The following is an 8637-nucleotide window of genomic DNA, read 5'->3' on the forward strand; positions in this document are numbered from 1 at the left end:
ACTAAGGCAAAAGAGCACGATTTAAGAATTAGAGAAATCAGTGACTCATTAAAAAGGAACAACAACAGAATCATAGGGGTCTCAGAAGATGAAGAGAGAGAAAAAGGAGTAGAAGGGTTATATGAGCAAATCATAGCAGAAAACTTCCTAACCTGGGGAAAGACACAGACATCAAATTCAGGAAGCACAGAGGACTCCCATTAGATTCAACAAAAACTGATCAAGCCATATCATAGATCAAATTCACAAAATACTCAGGCAAGGAAAGAATCATGAAAGCAGCAAGGGTAAAAAAGTCCTTAACCTACAAGGGAAAACAGATCAGGTTTGTAGCAGACCTATCCACAGAAACTTGGCAGGCCAGAAAGGAGTGGCAGGATATATTCAATGTGCTGAATTGGAAAAATATGAGCCAAGAATTAATTCTTTATCTAGGAAATCTGTCATTCAAAATAGAAGGAGAGATAAAACGCTTCCCAGACAAACAAAAATTAAAGGAGTTCCTGACCACTAAACCAGCCCTGCAAGAAATTTTAAGGGGGAATCTCTAAGGGAAGAAAAGATGGAAAGTACAAAAAAGACCCAAAACAACAAAGACTAGAAAGAACCAGAGAATACCACCAGAAACTCCAACTCTACAGGCAACACAATGGCAATAAATTAATATATTTCAGCATTCACTTTAAACATCAATGGACTAAATGCTCTAATCAAAAGACACAGGATAACAGAATGGATAAGAAAACAAGATCCATCTATATGCTGTTTACAAGAGACCCACTTTAGACCTAAGGACACCTTCAGATTGAAAGTAAGGGGATGGAGAACAATCTATCATGTTAATGGTCACCCAAAGAAAGCCAGAGTAGCCATACTTATATCAGACAAACTAGACTTTAAAATAAAGACTGTAACAAGAGATGAAGAAGGGCATTATATCATAATTAAGGGGTCTATCCACCAAGAAGACCTAACAGTTGTAAACATTTATGCTCCAAATGTGATAGCACCCAAATATATAAATCAATTAATCACAACATAAAGAAACTCACTGATAATACCATAATAGTAGGGAACTTCAACACCCCACTTGCAGCAATGGACAGATCATCTAAACAGAAAACCAACAAGGAAACAATAGCTTTGAATGACACACTGGACTGGATGGACTTAACAGATATATTCAGAACATTTCATCCTAAAGCAGCAGAATACACATTCTTCTCCAGTGCACATGGAATGTTCTCCAAAATAGATCACATACTGGGACACAAAATCAGCCTTCAACAAATACAAAAAGATCGAGATCACACCACACATTTTCATATCACAACGCTATGAAACTCAAAATTGATCACAAGAAAAAATGTGGAAAGATAACAAATACTTGGAGACTAAAAACCATCCTACTAAAGAATGAATGGGCCAACCAAGAAGTTAAAGAGGAAATTAAAAAGTACATAGAAGCCAATGAAAATGATAACACCACAGCCCAATACCTCTGAGAGACAGCAAAGTGGTCATAAGAGGGAAGTATATACCAATCCAGGTCTTCCTGAAGAAGGAAGAAAGGTATCAGACACACAACCTAATCTTATACCTTTAAGAGCTGGAAAAAGAACAGCAAATAAAACCCCAAACCAGCAGAAGACAGGAAATAATAAAGATTAGAGCAGAAATCAATGCTATCAAAACCAAAACCAAAACCGAACAGATCAACGAAACCAGAAGCTGGTTCATTGAAAGAATTAACAAAATTGATAAACCCCTAGCCAATTTGATCAAAAAGAAAAAGGAAAGGACCCAAATAAATAAAATCAAGAATGAAAGAGGAGAGATCACAACCAACACAGCAGAAATACAAACAATAATAAGAGAATATTACGAGCAATTATATGCCCATAAAATGGACAATCTGGAAGAAATGGACAAATTCCTAGAAACATGAACTACCAAAACTGAAACAGGAAGAAAGAGAAAATTTGAACAGACCCATAAGCAGTAAAGAAATTGAATTCATAATCAAAAATCTCCCAAAAAACAAGAATCCAGGGCCAGATAACTTTCCAGGAGAATTCTACCAAACATTTAAAGAAGAGTTAACACCTATTCTCTTGAAGCTGTTCCAAAAAATAGAAACAGAAGGAAAACTTCCAAACACTTTCGATTCCAAAACCAAAGACCTCACTAAAAAGGAGAACTATAGACCAATTTCCTTGATGAACATGGATGCAAAAATCCTCAACAAGATATTAGCCAACCGGATCCAACAATACATTAAAAAAATTATTCACCACAACCAAGTGGGATTTATATCTCAGATACAGGGCTGGTTCAATATCCGCAAAGCAATCAATGTGATTCATCACATCAATAAAAGAAAGGACAAGAACCACATGATCCTCTCAATAGATGCAGAGAAAGCATTTGACAAAATACAGTATCCTTTCTTGATAAAAACCCTCAATAAAGTAAGGATAGAAGGATCATACCTCAAGATCATAAAAGCCATATATGTAAGATCCAATGCTAATATCATCCTCAATGGGGAAAAACTGAGAGCTTTCCCCCTAAGGTCAGGAACAAGATAGGGATGTTCATTCTCACCACTGTTATTCAACATAGTATTGTAAGTCTTAGCCTCAGCAATTAGGCAACACAAAGAAATAAAAGGTATCCAAATCGGCCAGGAGAGGTCAAACTTCCACTCTTTGCAGATGACATGATACTCTATATGGAAAACACAAAATATTCCACCAAAAAAATGCTAGAACTGATCCATGAATTCAACAAAGTTGCAGGATATAAAATCAATACACAGAAATCAGTTGCATTCCTACACACCAATAATGAAGCAACAGAAAGAGAAATCAAGGAATCAATCCCATTTACAATTGCACCAAAAACCATAAAATACCTAGGAATAAGTCTAACCAAAGAGGTAAAAATCTATACACTGAAAACTACAGAAAGCTTATGAAAGAAATTGAAGAAGACACACACAAAAGGAAAAATACTCCAGGCTCCTGGATAGGAAGAACAAATATTGTTAAATGTCAAAACTACCCAAAGCAATCTACATATTCAACACAATCCCTAACAAAATAACACCAGCATTCATCACAGAGCTAGACCAAACAATCCTAAAATTTGTATGGAACCAGAAAAGACCCCAAATAGCCAAAGCAATCTTGAAAAAGAAAGCTAAAGCTGGAGGCATCACAATCCCGGACTTCAAGCTATACTACAAAGCTGTAATCATCAAGACAGTATGGTAGTGGCACAAAAACAGACACTCAGATCAATGGAACAGAATAGAAAACCCAGAAATGAACCCACACACGTATGGCCAACTAATCTTTGATAAAGCAGGAAAGAATATCCAGTGGAATAAAGACAGTCTCTTCAGCAAATGATGCTGGGGAAAACTGGACAGCAACATGCAGAAAAATGAACCTGGACCACTTTCTTACACCATACACAAAAATAAACTCAAAATGGATGAAAGACCTCAATGTAAGACAGGAAGCCATCAAAATCCTCGAGGAGAAAGCAGGCAAAAACCTCTTTGATCTTGCCTGCAGCAACTTCTTACTCAACATGTCTCTGGAGATAAGGGAAACCAAAGTAAAAATGAACTATTGGGACCTCATCAAAATAAAAAGCTTCTGCACAGTGAAGGAAACAATCAGTAAAACTAAAAGGCAACTGACGGAATGGGAAAAGATATTTGCAAACGACATATCAGATAAAGGGTTAGTATCCAAAATCTATAGAGAGCTTATCAAACTCGATACCCAAAAACCAAATAATCCAGTGAAGAAATGGGCAAAAGCCATGAATCGACACTTCTCCAAAGAAGACATACAGATGGCCAACCGACACATGAAAAAATGCTCAACATCACTCAAAATACGAATCAAAACCACAATGAGCTACTACCTCACACCAATCAGAATGGCTAACATTAACAACTGAGGCAACAACAGGTGTTGGTGAGGATGCAGAGGAAGAGGATCTCTTTTGCACTGCTGGTGGGAATGCAAACTGGTGCAGCCACTCTGGAAAACAGTATGGAGGTTCCTCAAAAAATTAAAATAGAACTACCCTATGACCCAGCAATTGTACTACTAGGTATTTATCCAAGGGATACAGGTGTGCTGTTTTGAAGGCACACATGCACCCCCATGTTTATAGCAGCACTATCGACAATAGCCAAAGTATGGAAAGAGCCCAAATGTCCATTGATGGATGAATGGATAACGAAGATGTGGTATATATATACAATGGAATATTACTTGGCAATCAAAAAGAATGAAATCTTGCCATTTGCAACTACATGGATGGAACTGGAGGGTATTATGCTAAGTGAAATTTGTCAATTGAAGAAAGACAATTATCACATGGTTTCACTCATATGAGGACTTTAAGATACAAAACAGATGAACATAAGGGAAGAGAAGAAAAATAATATAAAAACAGGGAGGGGGACAAAACAGAAGAGACTCATAAATATAGGGAACAAACAACAGGTTGCTGGAGGGGTTGTGGGAGGGGGGATGGGCTAAATGGCTAAGGGGCATTAAGGAATCTACTCCTGAAATCATTGTTGCACCATGTGCTAACTTGGATGTAAATTATAAAAAATAAATAATTAGATTTAAAAAAAAAATCCAGGGGTGCCTGGGTGGCTCAGTCGGTTGAGCATCCAACTTTGGCTCAGGTCATGATCTCACGGTTCATGAGTTCAAGCCCCACATCAGGCTCACTGCTGCCAGTGCAGAGCCCGCTTTGGATCCTCTGTCCCCTTCTTTCTGCCCTTCCCTGGCTCACATGCTCTAAAAATAAATTAAAACATTAAGAAAAAAACACATCCAAATAAAAAGCAGGCAAAGGCTTGAACCTAAAGTTCACAAAAGAGGTCACTGTATATGAAAGGCAAGTAAGAGATCCTCTTTCTCCACAGTACCCAGTAGCATGGCTAATGTAAAAAGCACTGGCAATACCAAGTGATGATGAACAGGCAGAGTGCTAAAACTCTCTTTAATTGCTGGTGTGAATGCAAAAATGGAACAGCCACTCTGGAAGAGTCTGACAGCTACATTAGACCATATGACGTACTCCAAGGTATTTACGCTGCAGTAATGAAATCTTATGTTCACACAAAAACCTCCACACAAATGTTTATAGCAGCTATATTCATAATTGTAAAAAAAAAATGGGAAAAACCACACCGTCCTTCCATTGGTGAATGGATGACCAGCTGTGGTCCATCTGTACAGTTGGATACTATTCAATAATCAAAAGGACAGCATCAACAATACACAGAAGAATTGGGATGAATTTCAAAGGCACGATGCTCAGCAAAAGTAACCAATTACAAGAGATTACATAACTCATGCTTCTACTTACATGACATTCTCAAAACAGAGCTATGGTGTGGAAATATATGTCAGTAGGTAGCAGGGCGGGGTGGAGGACAGTTGGGAGGGCTACATTGCATGAGTTAGTGCTTGGGAGAGAGGACTGATTGGGATCTTAGTTGTGGTACTGGTGACATGAATCTATATACATGCTAAAATACAGAGACCTACACACCTCTTTAAAATGGGACCAGACAGGAAATCTAACTTTGAAAATCTGTTCTGTAGCAGTCACTTCGAATGTAACCTCATTAAATCCTCACAGACCGCACGATTGGTTTATTATCTCTATCTTGCGGACAAGGAACCTGAAACTCAGAGATACTCATGAACTTGTGCAGAGTCACATCACAGTGAGTGGTGTGGACACTGGAGTCCACTACCCAGACCCTTCCTCCACCTCAGCCCCTGGGATGGTCAAGTCTGCCCACAGAAAAGACAGGCTGTCCTATTTGCTGATGTCACTTACATGTCTGGCTTCTATGCCCAGCTGTGCTTGGCTGGACCTGCTCAGCTCTAGTCACGTGAACCGCAGCAGGATCCCTTGGGCTTCTTGGGCTGCTCATGTGCATATGCGGGTTGGACTTGGTGATTTTGAGGTAGGTGATAATATTGACCTAATGGGAAGAATGCTGGACTAAGACCCACCTATGTTCAATTCTGACTCCTCCCTAGGTAACTCCATCCACTTCCAGGAAGGTGTTGCTGTCTCTTAGCAATGCATTTTAAGCCCAGATAGGATGTCAACCTGAGCTTCAGACAGTATTCCTAACTACCTCTTCAGACATATCTATATGGCTGTCCCACAGGTACCATTTCCTAAAACCAAGTTCCTCACTACCCAGCAGCCCAGACAGCAAAATCCTCAGTGTAAGCCAGACACCTAGGAATCAGGGGGGTCTCCTGAAAACCCCTTGCTTCCCCACAACTCTCAGATCCAACATACCTCCCATGTTACATCTAAAGCTCTAGCATCTACCACTTCTCCATCTCTATACCACCTTCCTGCCTCAGCCTACTTCCAAGACTTATCCCTGGATTCCCTCCAAATTAGTCCCTACCCAGCAGTAATGGGAATTTTTCAAAAATACAAATCTGACCATATTGTCCCAACTAAGTATCCTCCAAGGGCTTTCCAGTATCTTGGGATAAAGATAGTATCTTAATGCAGCTTCGTTGCCTGTCTCTCCATTTCCTTCTCTATCTTCCCCTGCAGCTTCCTGCAACTGTGTCCATCCTGGCTTCAAACACAGCGGCTTGCAGGTATCGAGCTGCGTTGTGCCCAAGGCCTTTGGACGTGCATTTCTATTGGCTGACACGCTCTTCCCCTTCCCAGTCCTACCTTTTGCCAAGTTAACCTGCTTCCTTTAAGGAAGCCTTTCCTGACGTTCTACACTATAGAGCCACACTGTCCTCAACGTAGCCATTGGCCATGCAGTCCATCAAGCAACTGAAATGCATGACTGCTGCTGAGAACTGGACATTTTGTTTTAATTTTAATTAATTTCAACTTAAAAACCAGTACCAAGTTCAGTCATATTTAAAACAACGAGGGGGTATGAATCTTGTTTTTTAAACTATAAACTTAATGAAATCTAAATACAGGTCAAGAGGAGTCCGGAAGATGGCGGCGTAGGAGGACGCGGGGCTCACCGCGCGTCCTGCCGATCACTTAGATTCCACCTACACCTGCCTAAAGAACCCAGAAAACCGCCAGAGGATTAGCAGAAGGGAGTCTCAGGACTCAAGCGCAGACGAGAGGCCCACGGAAGAGGGTAGGAAGGGCGGCGAGGCGGTGCGCGCTCCCCGACTGGCGGGAGGGAGCCGGGGCGGAGGGGCGGCTCGCCGGCCAAGCGGAGCTCCCGAGTCTGGCTGGCAAAAGCGGAGGGGCCGGACAGACTGTGTTCCGACAGCAAGCGCGACTTAGCGTCTGGGAGGTCATAAGTTAACAGCTCTGCTCGGAAAGCGGGAAGGCTGGAGGACAAAGGGAGGGAGAGCTGCTGAGCCCCCGGACGGCAGAGCTCAGCTTGGCGGGGAACAAAGGCGCCAGCGCCATCTCCCCCGCCCATCCCCCAGCCAAAATCCCAAAGGGAACCAGTTCCTGCCAGGGAACTTGCTCGCGCAGCGCAAACACCAAACTCTGTGCATCTGCGGAGCCAAACCTCCGGCAGCGGATGTGACTCCCTCCCGCTGCCACAGGGCCCCTCCTGAAGTGGATCACCTAAGGAGAAGCGAGCTAAGCCTGCCCCCTCCTGCCCCCGTGCACCTTGCCTACCCACCCCAGCTAATACGCCAGATCCCCAGCACCACAAGCCTGGCAGTGTGCAAGTAGCCCAGACGGGCCACGCCACCCCACAGTGAATCCCGCCCCTAGGAGAGGGGAAGAGAAGGCACACACCAGTCTGACTGTGGCCCCAGCGGTGGGCTGGGGGCAGACATCAGGTCGGACTGCGGCCCCGCCCACCAACTCCAGTTATACACCACAGCATGGGGGAAGTGCCCTGCAGGTCCTCACGACTCCAGGGACTATCCAAAATGACCAAACGGAAGAATTCCCCTCAGAAGAATCTCCAGGAAATAACAACAGCGAATGAACTGATCAAAAAGGATTTAAATAATATAACAGAAAGTGAATTTAGAATAATAGTCATAAAATTAATCGCTGGGCTTGAAAACAGTATACAGGACAGCAGAGAATCTCTTGCTACAGAGATCAAGGGACTAAGGAACAGTCACGAGGAGCTGAAAAACGCTTTAAACGAAATGCAAAACAAAATGGAAACCACGACAGCTCGGCTTGAAGAGGCAGAGGAGAGAATAGGCGAACTAGAAGATAAAGTTATGGAGAAAGAGGAAGCTGAAAGAAAGAGAGATAAAAAAATCCAGGAGTATGAGGGGAAAATTAGAGAACTAAGTGATACACTAAAAAGAAATAATATACGCATAATTGGTATCCCAGAGGAGGAAGAGAGAGGGAAAGGTGCTGAAGGGGTACTGGAAGAAATAATAGCTGAGAACTTCCCTGAACTGGGGAAGGAAAAAGGCATTGAAATCCAAGAGGCACAGAGAACTCCCTTCAGACGTAACTTGAATCGATCTTCTGCACGACATATCATAGTGAAACTGGCAAAATACAAGGATAAAGAGAAAATTCTGAAAGCAGCAAGGGATAAATGTGCCCTCACATATAAAGGGAGACCTATAAGACTCGTGA

The sequence above is a fragment of the Panthera uncia genome, chromosome D2, assembly GCF_023721935.1.
Source record: "Panthera uncia isolate 11264 chromosome D2, Puncia_PCG_1.0, whole genome shotgun sequence".
Lineage (NCBI taxonomy): Eukaryota > Metazoa > Chordata > Mammalia > Carnivora > Felidae > Panthera > Panthera uncia.